The sequence below is a fragment of the Callithrix jacchus genome, chromosome 15, assembly GCF_049354715.1.
Source record: "Callithrix jacchus isolate 240 chromosome 15, calJac240_pri, whole genome shotgun sequence".
Classification (NCBI taxonomy): Eukaryota; Metazoa; Chordata; class Mammalia; order Primates; family Cebidae; genus Callithrix; species Callithrix jacchus.
The window spans coordinates 73,523,608-73,540,376 of NC_133516.1; the positions used below are offsets into that span (position 1 = coordinate 73,523,608).

The 16,769-nt window shown below is 53.7% G+C and overlaps 1 non-coding gene across 1 annotated transcript; it reads right to left on the reverse strand.

Annotated features, from left to right (window-relative positions):
- Positions 1 to 13,059: 13,059 nt before the first annotated feature.
- LOC118148205 (5S ribosomal RNA) lies at positions 13,060 to 13,178 on the reverse strand. Its single transcript, XR_004734980.1, has one exon. It is a non-coding gene; the product is annotated as a 5S ribosomal RNA (ribosomal RNA).
- Between the last annotated feature and the right edge of the window lie 3,591 nt (positions 13,179 to 16,769).

A 16,769-nucleotide genomic window follows, 5' to 3' on the forward strand; every position in this document is an offset into this window, starting at 1 on the left:
ATTTTTGGGAATAGTGCTTTTATCAAGTGCTTTTTATTCATTAAATATACAGATTTGCTTCACAGCAAGTTTGCAAGGCAAGCATTTACATTTTACATATTAGAACACTGAGGTATTCTAATACCAGAATGTTGAAAGAGGTAAAGTGGTTTAGGTCACAGAATGGAGTAGTGGAGTGAAGCCTCCATTTCTGTAGTTTTTTCATCCTTCCTGTGAGTCACATTTTACTCAGCATCAAGGAAACAGTGATGAGCAAAGCAGAGGTGGTTCCTCTCAAGGGGCAAAGGATTGAAAGGTCAGGTGGGTAATTGATAGTGCCAGTGAGTGAGAGGCCTTCTGCCCTCTTTCCTCTCTGTGGGGGTTCACTCCCTGTCTCCACCTAATGAATTCCTGCTCAGCTTCAGGCAACAGCTTAAGGTTACTGGGTCAGGAAGCTGTCCACTGCCTGCCACACTCAGTCAAGACCTGTGGTACGCTCGTTTTCCTTTATACCTCTCCTCCACCTCATCTACCACAGTTGGAATGTGTGTGATTACTGAACTAGCTTCAATAGGGCAGGAGTTTTATCTGATATGCTGATCTTTATGTTAACAGCTAGGTGTTCAGCTCAATCTATGACACTTAGTTGGGTTATTGAATGTTTGCATGAGTGGCTTACAAACAGCTTTAATATTGGCAGGAGGGTTGAGGGATCACTGGGGAAGTCTGTAGAAAACCAGATACGGCAAAATTGAGGTACTTGGGACATCCAAGTGGGAATGTCCCTGGGCAGGTAGGTAGTCAGGCCCTCGGATTCTAAGGTCTGGTGTGGAAATCATAAATCTCGGGCTGCTGGGCCTAGAGATGATTATGGAAAAGGCGAGAAGGAGGCTGTGGCAGGTGAGAGTGCCTAGGAAGGGTGTAGAATAAGAAGAGATCCAGAACTGAATATTACTATGACAAAGTAATAGTGGCCACCTGGGTTGACAAAGACCAGGTCTCTCCTAACCTGGGACAAGAAAGACTAGGACTGTGTGGCGTCATGAAGCCAAGTGGGAAAATGTTTCTAGGAGTGAACCATCAGCAAATGCTGTGGCTGAAGAGGAGACTGGGCAGTGCCTTGTGGCTGTAGGAGTGGATTACTGAAGCCTTTTACCCCATTGGTCACTTGAGAACTGTGTTGGTGTGGGGATGGGAATTGGATGGAAGTGAGGCTTTCTCTGGATACTGACAGTACATTTCGCTGTGAAACAGGTTGTGAAAGGGATGATTGAGGGCCTCCAGGAGGATGTGCAGCTTGGATGCTCTGCTCTAAGGTGGATGACACCAAGTGTGTTAAATGTCATTGGGAAAGTTCTGGTTGAAAATGAGAAGTTGAACATAAGGTTTAAGAGATTGTGCAGAGGGGAAATGGGGGTCCAAGGACAGTAGAAGGATGGGATGGACAGAAGGAGGACCCTCCAGAGTGGGGCTCTGCAGTCTGATCCCTGGAAGGAAATCCCAGGCCTGCTGCTCTCTATGACCTTAGGCAAGTCTTTCCGTGCAAAATGGAGCAGGGTTGTGTTACCTGCTTCCTAGGATGGCCGTGTGGGTCACATTAGGTCATAATGCGATATAGCAAGTGCTTGTTAAACAGTGACGGTCCAGTCCTGCGACCCTAAGCTCTGGCCTGAGCCAGGAGCGGAGGATTCGTCCTGTCCTGGGGGTTGGAAGCCCTGGAGGCCGTGTTTAACCTGTGCTTCACACCACTGTGAAGTGGTGTGCCCGTCGACCTGGCCCCATGCACGCCTGGCCTCCGGAGCTCCTGTGGAAGGGTGCATATCCTGGCATGCCTGGGAAGCGTCTGCCGCAGCCCCTGCTCCCCTAGGGAAGCCCCGGGCGGCTGCTTGGCCGCGGCTGCATACCACCTCGGGCCATTTGGCCAGCTGCTTCACCAGCTCTCCTGTTTACTCATCTTACTCTTCCTGAAACTTTTTCTCCGTTTTTTGGAGCAGTCAGCTTAGCCGAAACCAAGAGAACTCGCTGGGCCCGCATGCAGGTTGGTAGGCGCTCTCTGCTGGCCTGGTGGGCTTTTCGCAGGTCTGAGCAGTGACCTGCGCCTGCGCCCTGGTGTCCCTTTGAAACATTGTGGCACGTCACCAGGGGGCGCCAGGGAGTAAGGCCGAACACGCAGGCGCAGAGTGCGGGATTGGGCTGGAAAAGTCGCGCATGCGTGGTGCTGCTCCTAATTTAGAGGCAGAGCGGCTCTGACAATTCTCCGGCTATGGCGCCACCTATGGGTGTGGGCTCGTAAACGGCCGCCTGTGCCCGGACTGGGACTGGGTCTGGGGTCGGCAGGGTCAGGGCCACTGGGCTGCTGAGAGGCTTAGCCATGGGGACTTGGGCTTTCCGCTGCCCTGGAAGGCCGCAGGGCTAGCTGGGCTGGCCAAGGCCAGTGGCTCCCCCAGCATCCTGTGCTGGGTGCATCCCTGGGCCAGGTGGGGCATCCAGCGCTGCCTTCCCTACCCCGGACCTCTTCACATCCCTCGTTTGCTGGTACGGAGTTCCCTAGACCACTGACAGACCTGCGCTTCCCTGATCCTGTTTCCCCAGTAGTAAACAGGGTTTGCTTTTCAGTTTTTGCCTCAGCTCTAGCCTAGTCTGTTTCCCCTTAGTAAATCTCAGGGAGGAGGTGAAGTGGGGCCCTGGGTGTAAAACCAGGTTCAGGCCAGGCATCCCTTAGCTCAAGGTGACATGCCTCAGACATCTGATAACTCTCATTTGGTGTTGGATCCAGCATATCCTCTCTGGCCCTCACATGGCCGCATAGGAGTGACCCACACACTCCCACTCCTGTTCAGATTCCCAGGCCACAGTCCCTTTTGTCCAGCCTTGGCCAAGATGCCTGACACTAGTGGTTTGGCCCTGGCAGCCTTCATGGCTGCAGCTTTGGGATGTCCCTATAGCCATAGGTCGTCGCATGGCAGGCCCCAGCCAGCAACCTGGACCCTGGCTCAGGGAGGGGAAAACACAGCTGAAGAAGGGTTGGGTGTCACTTTCTCTCTTCCATTTGTCTTAGAGGCTGTCATGGGAGAAAACCCCAAGGACCCAGTGCGCCCTCACAGTTTCACCACAAGTATCCTGACCGGGCGTCTGGTGCCGAGCTGATAGTGCAGGCCCCGGCCGCAGCCCCGCCGGAAGCCCATGCTGCCAGCGGTTGGGGGCCGCAGGCTCAGACAGGAAATGCCCCCGAGTGTACCCCAGGGCTCATGGCCTCTGCAAAGGCCTGATGCTTTGGATGAGACCTGGCGCCATTTTGAAGCTGGGCCTGCCTCTGGGACTCTGGCCTGGTTTTGGGGCTGGTGGCCTGAGATCTGGGGACTGCTTTGTCACCTGCTTGGACAGGTGTGGGAGGTGATGGAGGGAAGAGAGCACCTTCACACTGGGCTAGAGCTGAAGCAAAAGCTGAATGAGGCAGCCTGTCTCCTACTATGGCCAAGCCCTTTATGGTGTCCCCAGCCCAGCCCTTTAAGGTCTCAGCTTCTGTCAGGCCCTTGGTTCCACATGTAGTGTGACAGGCTCAGGACTAAATGCAGGGGTCACAGAAGGGAGCAGACAGAAGTACTGTGCACCAGGAAAGGCAGGCCAGAAGGGAGGGCCGTCAGGAGGGGCCATCGAAGGATTTGCCTGAGGGGGATGGCGAGGAGGGAGGAGTCCAGGCTCTTTTTTGACCTCCACTCATGAGATAGAATCCAGAAAGATTTGTTTTAAGACGAGTGTCTCAGTCTGTTAGGGCTGCTATAACAAAATATCGTAGACTGGGTAGCTATAAATAGAAATTTGCTTCTTACAGTTCTGGAGGCTGGGAAGTCCAAGATGAAGGCACTGGCAGATTTGGTGTCGAGAGGGCCTGTTGCTTAGTTCAAAGATGGGACCTTCTCATGTCCTCACATGGTGGCAGAGATGAGGGAACTCTCGGAGGTATCTTATAAGGGCACTAATGTCCATTCAGGAGGGCTCTACCCTCATGGCCTAATCACCTCTCAAATGTGCCACCCCTTAATGCTTCATACAGGGGGTAAGGTTTCAATGTAGGAATTCTGGGGGGATGCAGACAGTCAGTCTGTAACTGTGGGATAGACAGGAGCCTGTTCAAATGATGATGGGAAAGAAGTAACAGGGACACAAAGGTTGAGGATCCAGGAGAGAAGGGGCCCATGAATAGGTCCCTATAGAGCTGAGGGAGACCCCTGAGCTGAGGGATTGAGGGCTTAAGGGAGAGATCTCATGGAAGAGCCCTGAGAAATTGTGCTTTTGTTAGCACTGAGGAGGAGATCAGCGAAGACCCAATGAAGCTTCGCCTCCCGGGCAGCCTTCCCTGTTGTCCAGGTGGGCTGAGAGGTCCCTACCTTACACCACTGGGCCTTACTCTCTGAAGTGGAATGGATTGTTTGTCTCCCTAGACTGGGTGCTCTCTTTCAGTAGAGTTTAAATAGAGGCAGCGCATCAATTCATTTAACAAATATCCTCAACTGAGTGTAGTGGACTTTATAAATGTCCTCCCAACACTTCGTGAGGCTGAGGAGGGAGGATCCTTTAACCCGGGAGGTTGAGGCTGCAGTGTTATGATCACACCACTGCACGCCAGCCTGGGTGACACAGTGAGACCCTGTCTTGAAAACAAAAACAGTTTTTGTGTATTTGGTAGAGATGGGGTTTCACCATGTTGCTCAGGCTGGTCTCGAATTCCTGGGCTCAAATTGTCTGCCTGCCTCGGCCTCCTGAAGTGCTGAGATTATAGGCATGAGCCACCGTGCCTGGCCCATTTGCCATTTTTAAGCGATGGACAAGGTTGGTCATTTTTCCTTGTGAATTTGCCCTCTTCTGTGTGGTTTATGTATTGTTGAGGTTTTTGCCCTTTTCATAGGTGACTAGGAAAGCTAGTAACAGAAAAATTGGTGCTCATTGTGATTTCTGAAAGTCAGCAACTCAAAGGGTAAACAGGAGTGTTCTGGAAAGGCCCTGCCCTGGGAGGGACAGGGACTGGAAGACCAGAGGGAGGGCTGCATGCCTATTTTTACAAATAAATGCAATCTGAATGGTTTAAAACAAACAAACTACACCCCCCCCCCCAAAAAAAAATCCACTTTGTGGTGGGCACTGTTTTGGGCACTGGCAGTACGATAGTGATAAATGCAATGAAGGAAATAAAATGGGTGATGTGATAAATGGATGTGTCTGGAGGTCAGGAGGGCTTCCCTTGGAGGAGACTCCTGAGCTGAGACCCAGGACAGCTGAGAGCTGGGCAGGGTTGCGTAGCAGGGTGTGGGCTGGGCGGCCACAAATCCTGCAGCCTCTTTTCTCCTGGCCCCTTCGCCCCCCCAGCCAGGCCTCTGGTGACCGCAGGACCTCCTGCCTCCAAGTTAGGTCTCTTTCACACCTGCCCTCTAGAGTGCTCCGGCTCCTCAGCTTCCAGCTTCCTCTCCCCCAGGCCTGGATCCTGGTGCCTGCACGGTCCCGGCACTCATGCACCCCAGCCTTTGCATCAGGGAGCACTCATACCTATGCCAGGCTCCTGATGGTGTCTGACCCACTCAAGGCTCAGGGATTGCTGTTTTTCTTCTCTGAGCCTCACATTGCTCACCTGGAGAATGGGAACCATAACGCTACAAGGACTGGAAGGAGCTCAGAGGTGTGCCACCTGGGAAAGCCCCTGGTGCAGCGTTTGCTCAAGGAGCAGGAGGAGTCTTTTCCTTTGACAGATAGCAGGTGACCAATATAACCCTTTGGTTTGAACTGAGTTTAGCTGTTTACAAAGTGCTTTATAAATGTCCATTTATTCATTGGTTCAGACTGCGGATCAAGGTCTCAGCACACATGGGGTTGGAGTTGTAGGCATGGAGGGAGGGAGGAGCCAGCCCTCGCCGAGACAGGCAGACATGGGACCAGTCCCTCTGCAGCTAGCACCTGTGTGAGCTTGGGCAAGGCCCTGCCCTCTCTGGGCCTCAAGTCTTCCCGCACAATGACAGATGTCAGAGGGCCTTCTAGCATTGGTTTGCTGGGATTCTGGGGCCAGTTAGTGCAGGGAGAGTTCCAGAAGCAGCCTCAGTGGAGGGAGAAGATACTTTGAATGGATCTTTTAAAATCAAGACTAGTTACATGAAAAAGGTGGAAAATTGATTCAATAAATTATGCAGGATCTTTCAAATGTTGGTACATTTTCTTAGATAATAACTAAAAAGTCACATTTGTCAATATCACCATCACATAATTATGGACCCTCTGAAAGGATCTCAAGGGCCCCAGGGATCCTTGCCTCCACAGTGCTGGGACAAGAGGGGTCTGAGATCCCCACGGTGGGTCTCCTGGCTGCCTCAGTGAATGTTGGGGGTGCTGTGATGCAACGTGGATCCTTCCTGACCCCTCTGACCTGTTCTAGCAGTGTGGGGCCTTCTCTGTCTCTGTCTTACGTTTACTCTTATGGGGGTTGTGCAGAAGGCACACAGCCACTGGGCCATGTGCTGGGAGCCCTGGGGAAGCAGGGTCAAAGGATGGGGTGGGGCATTTGTCAGAGATGGAGGCTGATCTGAGGATGAGACCCTTCTGAACCTGACAGGGCTAGAGAGGGGTGATCTGGGGAAGGAGGCTTGGGTTGGGGGAATCCATACACACCTGGGGTGAGGGAGAAGGAGAGGCGTTAGCTCCAGGAAGGTGTTATTTTGGGCTGTGACCTCTGTGTGTATGTGTGTGTGTGTATGTCCATGTGTCTCTGTGTGTGCACGTGTGTCTGTATATATATATATGTGTGTGTGTCCTTGTGCATGTCATATGCATGCCATGCACATGCAGCCCTTCCAATGCTCAGGTATGCACCTGCCACTCTCACACCTCTGACTATCCTGAGGCTCACAGACATGCACACATGAGTGAACACACGCAGATGCACACCTGGCGCTAGGCAGATCCATGCATGCCAGATATGTGCATTTGCCATGCCCCTGGCCCTGGGGATACAGTAGGGAGTGGGCAGAGTCCCCGCCACAGGGACCTCGTGCAGCTCACGGAGATGCCTGCAGAGTGGAAATGATAAGGAGCCCGCTCGTGCTTGCCCTGCCAGGTGCTGCTCTGGCTGCCACTCTTGTTACTGAGGGAACTTGCACGCATGTGAGCTCGGCGTGCCAGTCTCAGAGCCTATGTTCTCACCCACTGTGCTACACGTCCTTTCCCACAGACTCTCCCCTTCATGCACACATGCACAGACTCCCAGAGCCGCTCAGAGGCACACAGGCTGCTTCAGGGCACACGTGTGTGCAGAGACACTTTGCATGATGTGCTCACATGGTGAGTGTACCCTGCCGTTGTGTGCTACCACATGCTGCTGCTCTGGAGAGCACCTGTCTCTTTTCTTTAAAAAAATTTAAATATAGGCCAGGTGTGGTAGCTTATGCCTGTAAACTCAGCACTTTGGGAGGCTGAGGTGGGTGGATCACAAGGTCAAGAGATCGAGACCGTCCTGGCTAACATGATGAAACCCCGCCTCTACTAAAAATACAAAAATTAGGTGTGGCGGCACGTGCCTGTAATCCCAGCTACTCAGGAGGCTGAGGCAGGAGAATCACTTGAACCAGGGAGGCATAGGTTGCAGTGAGCCAAGATCACACCACTGTACTCCAGCTTGGGTGACAGAGCAAGACTCTGTCTAAAAAAAGAAAAAATTAAATATGTACATATTTTTTTAATTGTAGAAATGGGGTGTTGCTATGTTGCCCAGGCTGGTCTTGAACTTCTGGGCTCAAGCAATCTGTCCACCTCAGCCTCTCAAAGTGCCGGAATTACAGGCGTGAGCCACTACTCTAGCCACCTGTCACTTTCCTAAGTCTCAGCTCTAGGTCTTGTCACTCTCCCCTCTGCCCTTGGGGCCTGTCATGAAGCCCCGAGGCCTGCTCACTTTCCCGACCACTTGTCTCCATCAGGCTAGGGCCCTGGGCTGGAGCTTGTGTATGGCACAAAGGCCTGGAGTAGAGGAAGTGGGTCCAGTCACACAGGGAGTGCGTGTTGGATGGATGTGGATGAAGGCACGGCCTCACTGCCAGCACCTGCAGCTCTGCTGGAGAGCCCAGGGTTTCCTTCTCCACCAGCAGAGAGGTGCAGCCTGAGGCTGGGCCACTGGGCCACATCCTGGGAGCCTTGGAGGAGCAGGGCCAGAGGATGGGGTGGGGGGATTTGTCAGAGATGGAGGCTGACCTGAGGCTGTCCTTTGTGCATGTCATGTACAGATGTGTGTGTGCGTCTCTGTGTGTGTGTGTGTGTGTGTGTGTGGTGGGAGGCAGCCTGGGGCTGGCAAAGGTCAGAAGAGGGCAGGAGGTGGGATCCCACCTATCTGGACCTGAACCTTGCTTGTGCCAGCTGGCTGACTTTGAGGCAAGTCACTTAAGTTCTTTCTGCCATGGACCAGGCACAGAGGCAACACACCGGCTGACAGAGGCACAGATAACACAGCAGCTGTTTCAGGCTCCACAGCTGGGTGTGGGGGATCTGGGGGTCAGAACAGGCCAGGCCCTGTGTGGGGCATTTGATTCTAGTTCGTTCTATTTTTATCTTTTTCATCAGATCAGGGCACCCTCTGGGCTTGCTGCGTCTTTCTGCTTCCCAGCCCCAACTTCCCTCCGCTTGCCCACTGCCAGTGCATCTTGTGTGAGATGCATGGGGACAGGTGTGTGTGCACCCCGGGGAACACGTGGTGGGTTTTCATGTACCTGGACCCATGTGGATCAGCAGCACATGCTTCTGCCGGCTGTCTTAGTCTGTTCAGGTTGTGATAACAAAATAACGATTGGGGCAGTCAGAACAACACATTCCTTTCTCACAGTTCAGAAGGGTGGAAACTCCGAGATGAGGGTGCCAGAAGTGGCGGGCTCTGTGGAGGGCTCTCTTCCAGGATGCTGCCTGATGGTGTCCTCACTGTCCTCGCAGCAGAAGTTGGCACGCTGAGCAAGGGCTCTGCTATCAGGTCCTGGAGTGCAATTGTGAGCACTCCTCCTTCATGACCGAGATAACCCCACAAAAGGCCCCACCTCCTGATACCATCACTATGGAATGAGGACATCAACAAGTACATTTTCGGGGGACAAAAACATTCAGACCATGGCACTGGTTTCAGTTGTCATCTAAGTCACCACTCTTATATCCAGGCTAACCTGTGACCCTAGATCTACATGGGGTCTGCCCTCTACCTTACAGCAGAGATGGACACCCACACCACCATCTTCCTCCTGTGCCTCACCACCTGCACCCAATTATGGACACCCATGCCTCTGTCTTCCCTGAGTCTCACGAGCATTCCACAGTGAGTGACACACACACCTTCGTCTTGCATGCTTCATGTTGCAGTGGAGAGGTTGGAGGTTGGGAGGGGGTGCTGCTGCTCCTGGGGAGTGAAATCTGTGCCACAGTGGGGTGGGATTCAGGAGAAAACCAGGCAGTGCCCCACCAGTTCACTCACTTGTAACATGGAAACCTCTTCAATGAAGATGGACCGTTGTCTAGAATGCCAAGCTCTCTGCTGACCATTCTCTCTCTAGCCAGAACTGGATCACTTTATTTCATGTAAATTGTATTTGATTGATTTTTTTTTTTTCTTTTTTAAGAGATGAAGTCTCACTGTGTTGCCCAGGCTGGTCTCAAACTCCTGGGTGAAAGTGGTCCTCCCTCCTCAGCTTCCCAAAATGCTGGGATTACAGGTGTGAGCCACCTCACTGGCCATATGTTTTATTTGATTTTTACAGCTGCCTGTATTTAGCCATGTGAAAGTGATTTTCCACTTATGTCAGAGATACAAAATTTCATATAAGGATAAATTTTAAAAAAGAATATAGGCCTGGGTGATGGCTTGTGCTTAATTCCTGTACTCGGCTTGAGCCCAGGAAGGAGTTCAAGACCAAGACCAGTCCAGGCAACATAGTGAACCCCATTTCTAAAAAAAACAAAAAAAAACAAAAATGGGTTGAGCAGAGCGGAACTGGGTAAGCTGGCATCTCCACCTTGCAGATGCCAGAAACGGGTGGCCCAGGTTGGATTGCTGGATTTGACGCCATCTGGCTGTGTGACTGTGGAAATGTGCTCAGCTGCTCTTAGCCTCCATTTTCCATTCATAAAACAGGGTCATATTAATTTCTAACCAGACTGTGATTGTTGGTGTGATCCTCAAATAAGCTGACAGCATCAGGCAGTGCCCACCATCAGCACTGCGCAGGCCTGGCGTTAGGATGTGAATACGAACACGTGCGATAGTGCATCCTGCACACGCTGCAAGGTGGACTTGAACGCTGGCAAAACACTGATCTAGTTCAGCTCACATTTCAGAGGGTAAACAGTCCCTTTTGCCTCATGCCACACTCCACTGGCCCCAGTGGAACCCAGTGGCTGTTAAGGGGCTGTCTGGGGTCAGTCCCAATGGGTGGCTTTAGAGTCGGACAGGTCTCTGAGCCTCAAGGGGCTCATCCATAAAAGAGGATAACCCCATGCTTAGGGACTCAACGTTTGGGGGTCATGGGACCATACCAGCAGGCACTCCATTAAATGCTGGAGTCACACCCCACGTCCACGTGCCAGCTGTCCAGCAGCAAGTCTGGCCTCCTCCTCCAGTTCTCCCGTGGACGTGTTCCATGACTCTGAACAAAGTTGCTGCTCCAGGGACAGCCTTGGTTTCTCCTTGGCCCTGGCGAGAGCGCGGCTGTCTTGGCCCACGCCTGCGAAGCCAGCGGGGAATCGGAGCCCGTGGCCGCCAGAGGGCGCCCCTGCCTAGGCCACACGCGCCTCCAGGCGGGCAGAGGGGCCGGTCCTCAGCGCGGTGGCAGCCTAGGCGCCCGCCCGCTACTCCCCGGCTATGTGTCACCTTGCTTGCCTCAGTTTCCTCGGCTGTGGCGTGGAATTCTCCCCGAGATCGCTTCGCAGTGCTGCTGGGAGGCTCGATGAATGCCAGCTGTTGTTGCGGCGCTGCTGTTCCGAGCCGGGGGTGACGGGAACCCACGTCCTCACGCCCTGGCTCCTCCCGGCTGCCCCTGCACCGTCAGCTTCCAGTTCAGGAAACTGAGCCTCGGGAAGGGCAGAGAAAGGCCCTGCGGCGGCGAGGAGCCCAGCGGGGCTTGGCGCCTGATGACTGGCTCCGGAACGGGCTGTCACCCCGCGTGTCCTCGGCCTCTGCAGTGGCCAGAGTGACCTGGAGCGCCTCTGCCCCGGGCCTGTCCCCGCAGCGCCGGCCTGGGAGCCCTGGGCTTCTTTCCAGTGGCGGCTCCGTGTCAGGTCCTGTGGGGACCCGAGGACATTCCCAGGCTGACGTTCCTGCTCAGAGCCTACCGTCTGTCACCAGAGCCACCCTGTGGCTGCCTGTGATTCAGGGCCAGAGGAGACAGCAGACACTGAGAGGCTGTCTGGCCCCAGCTTTGCAGAGCCTTTGCTTAGCCTGGAGCATGGATGCCCATTGGAGAGCCATGGCTTTTCCCGGCCTGTGTGGCAGCGAGGGGTGGGGCAGCCCCTCTCCTGGGCTGACCCTGCTTGGGGCAGTGCGGACCTGTGCCAACTCCTCACAGCGTGTGCGCAGTTCCTTAGCTGTGGCTCTCAGGTGCTTCTGGCACACTCTCTCAGTAGGACACAAGTTCCATGCTCCCGTTTATTTATTTAGAGATGTGGTTTGGCTATGTTGCTCAGGGTGGCCTCAAACTCCTGGGCTCCAGCCATCCTCCTGCCTGGACCTCCTGATTAGCTGGGACTATAGGCGTGTACCACTACACCCTGCTACACATCCCCCCTTTAACAGGGGAGCAAACGGGACATGGATAGGGCAAATTCAAGGCTTCACGCCAAGTAAGTGGCAGAAACTGGACTTGAACCCAGGTCCTCACCACTCCCTGCCACTGGGGAGATGGCCTTCATGGAGCCACAGCCAGATGCCACTGTCCCTGGAGTTGTGCTCTCTGTCTGTGCCTGTGCTACACTTCCCGCCCTAACCCTATCTCTGTCCTATTCTCCCCTCCTTCAAGGCTTAACCCCTCCACAAACGCCACAAAACCTTTCCTGGTGATCCCCACAACTACTGGTGTCCTGAGTCTTCGAAACATTCCCTCTGGTCTGCCTGGGAAAACTACTATTCATTCTCTAACCCACCCACAGCGTTACCCCTTAACTTAAGTGCTACTTTCCTTCTCCCTCCCATAGATGTGGTTACTGCCTTGTTGGGCTCTCTGTGCATTGGGGTTACAATGTTGTGAAGGTATTGCCACATCTATTTATATCCAGATTCATTTAAAAAATGTTTCTGTGTTTTAAAAATTGTAAAAGTGGTGTGGGCCTATAGTCTCAGCTACTTGGGAGGCTGAGGTGGGAGAATAGGTCTAGCTCAGGAGACTGAGGCAAGCTTGGGCAATATAGCAAGACCCATTTGTAACAACAAAAAGAGATTTAAAAAATTGTAAGAGGCCAGGCGTGATGGCTGATGCCTGTAATCCTAGCACTTTGGGAGGCTGAGTTGAGCAGATTGCTCAGGCTCAGGAGTTCAAGACCAGCCTGCCCAATATGATGACACTCCATCTCTACTAAAAATGCAAAGATTAGTCCCAGCTACTCAGGGGCCTGAAGTGGGAGGATGGCTTGAGCTTAGGAGGTTGAGGCTGCAGTGAGCCGAGATTACACCACTGCACTCCAGCCTAGATGACAGAGTGAGACCCTATCTCAAAAACAGAAACAAAAACAAAAATTGTAAGAGTAACACATGCTCATGGTAAGGATCCAGACAGATGAGAAGGGTGTAGAGAGGCAAGCAGAAGCTCCAGCTGCCTACTGGCCTCCCTCCCAGAGGAAAACGGTACTAGCAATTTCTTGTGAATCCCTCAGGAAACTTTCCATTCATGTACAGGAGGATGTCATCCTATTTCATTGCTTGAATTATCTGTCTCTATCCACTGCACCATGCCTAGTTCCCCGAGGGCTGGCTAGAATCTGACTTAGCTAGGTGCTCAGAAGCAGCCCTGGGCTGGGCTGGAAAAGATGATCAGAACATTTTACAGGGGATAGTTTTATTCCCCCCCTGCCCCTTTTTTTTAACAAAGCCTACAGCACCCGGTATTCCCAAGAGGTCTCCCATCCAAGTACTAACCAGGCCCTACCCTGCTTAGCTTCTGAGATCTGATGAGATCAGGCATGTTCAGGGTGGTATGGCCATAGACTTTAATTCCCTCTTGACACCAGCTGACCAGATAGCATGGGATCTGGTGAACCTCCTTGCTCCTAATTGGAGGCTGCACCTCCTAGCTGGCAGATGTATTTTATTTTCCTTATAGAATATTATTATTACTAAAAAATGAATTCATTTTCAACATTTAAAACCCGGGAAATATTACTTAAAAAATACAATGTTTCCATCTGGCACAGTGGTTTTTGCCTATAATCCCAGCACTTTGGGAGGCCGAGGTGGGAGGATCACTTCAGCCCAGGAGTTCAAGACCAGCCTGGCCAACAGAGGACGACCTCATCTCTACAAAAAAATCTTAAAAATTAGCCAGGCATGGTGGTGTGTGCCTATAGTTCCAACTATTCGGGAGGCCAAGGTGTGATCACTTGAGCCTAGGGGGTCGAGGTTATGGTGAGCTATGATTGCACCACTGCACTGTAGCCTGGGCAACAGAGCAAAACCGCTAAAAAAAAAAAAAAAATCAAATTTTCCAGATCTCTTGCTCTTGAAAAGGTTCAGAGGATTCATCTGAGCACTGAGCACTCAGGTCTGTGCAGCCTCATGTACGTCCACCCCCACTCCTAGTCCCTGAGTCCCGTGGCCCCTGAGCCTGTGTCCCCTGTCTTTGGCAACCCAATGAGGAAGATGGACTTGCATGAAAATAGTCCATGACGAGCAACTGCAGCAGCTGAGTGCCCCAGCAGAGGTGAGAGAATGATGGGGACGGACCCCAGGCCGGGGCCCCTGCAGGAGCGTGAACCCCAGTGCTGTCTTGCGTGGCACATACTCCTCCCAGTCTGTGGGGTTCACACTCTGGATCCTCACTGTTCTGTTCACTGCAGAGAGGAGCAGGGTTGGGAAGTGGGTGGGCCTGTTTCAAGGCAGCCCCTGCTCTGCTCCAGGCGTGGGGCTTTGAGGGAATGTGAGCTCAGAGTGGCCAGAGCTTCCAAAGCAAAGCTGGAAATACAACCTGAAAGAATGGACTTAAAGAAAATGAAAACCTGATAACCCATGCAGCAAGCTCAGTATGCCAGTGGCCCTCAGTTTGTGTCTTTGGTACCTTCACTGCTTTGGAGAAAAGTTTCCTCCACGTAAGAAATAGGAAGTTCCTAATGGCAGAGCCCAGGGTAGCCCCTCCAATGGCTGCATGTTGCTTTATAGAAAACCCACCAGGCTGCCCCTGAGCTTCTGTTGTCCCAGGAGGAGAGGGGACTTCATCAGCCTGAGCCTATTGATCATGTGTGGTCCTGAATGTGCTGACCCCAGAGCCACCCCAGCCTCCTCCTGTAGTCCCACCATGCTTTGCCAAGTGATAGGGTCTTACTCTGTCACTCAGGCTGGAGTGCAGTGGTGTGATCTCGGCTTACTGTAGCCTTAACCTCCTAGGCTCAAGCAGGCCTGGAGTCCCTGCCTGGCTGCAGAAACACAGGGACACTCTGCAGTACTGAGAGGGGTGCCCGCCAAGGAGAAACCCATGTCTCCCTCTAGAGCAGCCACCCTGGGGGCCGGCAGAGCCAGGGACTAGAGCGCAGGGTCCTGGGCCAGGAGATTTGGCGTTAGCCCCAGCTTCAGGGAGCTTCCAGGCTGAGGGGGCTCAGCAGGCAGCAGCTCCCACCCAGCCTCCTGCACAGCCAGGGCCTGCTCGGGAATCACACTGGCCCACGATGCTGGCCTGGCTTTACACCTTGGCCTCTTCCCACCCTAGGTGCCCAGAGCCCGGCCGGCGCAGGTGGGGCGGTCAGCCTGAGGCTGCAGGGCAGGGCCAGGCTGAGCTGTCCTCTTGCCTCTCTCCGGATGAGGCCTCCTCTGTCCTTCCTTTCCCAGTGCCCCCCCGCTCCACTGCCCTGCTCTTCTGTGGGGGGGTGCAGCATGGGGAGGTTGTTGACAATTTGTGCATTAATCTCTCTGCCGGGGGCCTCCTGGTCAGGTGGTGCTTATCAGGGCCCTGCTCCTGTCAGATGGGCCTTCCGGAGCCCGTGGGCGAGGGGGGGTGGCAGAAGCCCCTGCTGCAGGGCCTGGAGACTGCCTCACCATCCCCGGGCCTTCACATCCCCTTGTGCCCCCGCGGGCGGCCTGCTTTACCACATCAGGATACAGAACATTGCATGAATTCCGGTCTCAATGGAATTATTTCAGAATTCTGGTCAACCGCAAGCTCAGGGTATTTCACAAACTATCTATCACTGCTGTGCGGTGGGCAGAGTCTGGGTTGGGGGCAAGTAACGGATGCAGAGAGGCCCTGTCCACTGCCTTATGGGGGTGTCATGTCCTCCCCCAGTGGCACCCCTGGCTCTGCAGATAGATGGTGTGTCCCCTGCCCCCCATCAGCAGGGGAGCTCAGGCCCAGGGTGGGGGCTCAGGAGAGGCAGTGGGAGACCAGGCCCTGGCTGTGAGGGTGCCTTGAGAGAGTGCCCAGGTTTGGGGCCCACTCCTACCGGTGCAGGTCCTTGGCAGGTGCTTGGAGTCTCAGTTGCCCCAGCTGTAAAATGGGATCATGATGCCCAGCCCCCAATTAGCAAATGTTCAGAGATCAGCAAGATGTGAGGCCTTGCTGATTCTCTTACCCTTTAGGACTACTACGGGCAGCATCTGTGAAGTGCCCAGCTAAAGTGGGTGCTCCAAGACTGGCAGCAGGACCGTAATGAAAGCAATACTACCAATCATCCTCCTGATAACACCTCCCACCCCTCTCTACTTGGGGTCATGCGTAGAACTTGGGGGAAGGGAAGTCCCTGCCTCCAGGGCGGCAGACATCTGGTCTGCCCACTGCTGGTCCTCCACTGTGGCGAACGGGGTGACATCTCCAAGGAGCTCCTTCCTTCAAGCATGGACGGTGCCTCAGAATCCTCCTCATCACAGCCCTGGGCAGCACTGCCGACCCCTCAGAGTAGGTGCCAGAGGAAACTGCTTGGTTATTCTGGCCCCAACTTGTGAGAGTGGTCTGAATTGGGAGGGCAAGAGGTGCCCCTCTGCCTTCCTGCTTCCTAAACTTTTCTGGAAGCTTCAGGCCCTTCCTCCAGAACTTGACACTAGCCAGCCTTCCCAGAGGCAGGATTGGAGGGCCAATCTCGTCTCTCCCGCTGTGGACCTCCCGCTAACCACGAGTGATTAGGCCCCGCACTGGGAGGAAGGAGATCCGGGTGTCTGGGCTGGCACAGGCTCGGCTTCCCACAAGGGTCTAGGACTTCAGGCTGTCTGTTCAGCAAGACGCTCTCAGGCAGCATGGCCAAGGTGGCGCTGGAGTACCCGGGAGCTCTGCTGGCCCAAGCCAAGCCCAGACTGCCCAGCCAGCAGGGATGGGTTCCAGGGCCTGGGTCCGGGATAGCAGCCCTGTCCCTCTTGGGCAGAGGGTAGGGGAGGACGAGACTCTTGGCCAAACATTTTTCAGGCCCACTTAGGGACCCCCAGCTGGCTGAGGGTATCAACAAAAGTAGGGGAGGGAATTTTTGAAATTAGGAGGCCTCAGAAACCCAGGACTCCTGTCCTTGTGGTGAAGCTGTGAGGGACACAGAGCTTGTGGCAGTGCCCCAGGGCCACCTAAATCATTCTCCACCCCAATGATGGCTTTTTCTTGTCCCTTTAATGA